We start from the raw sequence: 1,740 nt of genomic DNA, 5'->3' as shown, positions 1-1,740 counted from the left end.
AAAAAAAAAACGGCGATAGGGTTGCTTTTTACTGGAAAGAGATCACCGTTGGGGAGACTGCTTTCTTATGCATGAAGTCTCATGGCTTCGCACCGGTACCCTGCCAACTGCGTCCAAATACCTTTAATCCTTCTATTGACTTAGCTACTTTGTTTTCAATAAGCTTTCGACACCCTTCTGCTTTGTGCATACAGGAAAAGGGGATGAGGGAGAGGATGCGTACCAAGGTGGAGCAGAGACAGACTTATGAAAAAAGTACTTACAAAGGATGTCTAGGTAGTATATATTTGCTCGGGCGCTTATGGAATAAACTAGATAATGCCAAGTTTGACCTGCGGAGGAATCACACGACTGGCCGTTGAACGTTGCCTTCTCTCTCACCTGCACGGTACCCGTGAGAAGTGCAGGCATTCTCTTCTTCCAACCAAAAGCCCTTTCAGAAACGATCAGCATCATCTTGTTGCATACCATCCTTGCACAAAATCATTTTTCTTCCTTCTTAACAACAATGGAAAAGTCTGGGGTCCCCAGAAACGCTATTCTTCGATCTCTTCTCGCACGCGAATCGTGCAATTCCCTGCCTTATCTTGCTTTCTATGGCTGTTTCAAATTCAAATACGAAAACTGAATGTTAAATAACAGGGTAATTTTTGGTGCTTGAATGGACATGACAGAATCATACGGGTCTATCAGGCTTCCTAGGTCGTTCAGCCTCCCCTCCTCTCTCTATCAGCTTTCACGAATAAAACTGCGGAACTCCTTCGACGGCTCGCAGCCTGTAAGGAGACAGACGTACAATATTGATTTTAATTTCACGCGCGGGCACATCAGTGTTCATCATGAATGCAACATCATGTTGACCGTCAATCACACTGGTCTGCCCGATTCTTCCCTCTTCCCTGCGTATGCTCGTCCCGTCCCTGTCGTCTTGTCTTCCCCGACTTTTCCCCCATTTCCCCCCGGAGAAACAGCCTCTGCCATCAGGGACAGGTCCTGCACCTCCGTCGCCGAAGGAAGTAAGGACAAGGCAGGGTCGACGTCGGCTACCGCCCACCGCATCGCTACGTCTTCTCTTGTTGCCGGCCGCACCAGTATGGGATGGTGCTGCTATATTCATATGCTTCCCTACCACTGCTCAATATCACAGCATCCCATCCGCCTGTCCACAAGTAAGCAATTAAACGGGTGCTGTGGTTTTCTTCCTATCGAGAAAACAAATTCAAAAATGCCCTCAAAAACAAACGCAGGCGTCACAGGGTGAGGCGTGCCCAGAGGAGAAGCGGCGTTTTCCTAGCGCACCCACCGCCCTTCTTGCCTCTTTCTCTTCCCCCTCACTTGCTGTGTTTCTCGTGCCCACCCTCCTCCCTCCCCCTCCAGCGTTGCCATTCAGGCGCGGCGATCAGAGTCACGTCCTCCGCTGCCGATCGGCAGCAGGTTTCTCATCCGACTTCTTGCCCCTTCATTTGACGGTGCAATCGAGGAAAGGTCAAAGTACGGACACTATTTAAAACTTTAAATACAAACTTTGCCCCCGGGGGCCGGATCTCCTCTGGGGGCCACCTCTCCCCCACCGTCCGTAGAGCTTTTCCACCGGGATTCGAAATTGAATGTACACCATATAAAATCAGGCCCCAGACGTACGATTACGCAATCGCGTGGCACTCCCACGACCAAGGCGGCGGTGGCTGTATGGCCTCCCTCTCCTCCTCTTGCCGCCCTCTCCAGCAGGTGTTTTCTCTC

This window comes from Nannochloropsis gaditana (genome assembly GCF_000240725.1).
Source record: "Nannochloropsis gaditana CCMP526 unplaced genomic scaffold scaffold277, whole genome shotgun sequence".
Taxonomy (NCBI): Eukaryota; class Eustigmatophyceae; order Eustigmatales; family Monodopsidaceae; genus Microchloropsis; species Microchloropsis gaditana.
The sequence above is the reverse complement of the archived record's forward strand: the minus strand, read 5'-3'. Positions refer to the sequence as shown.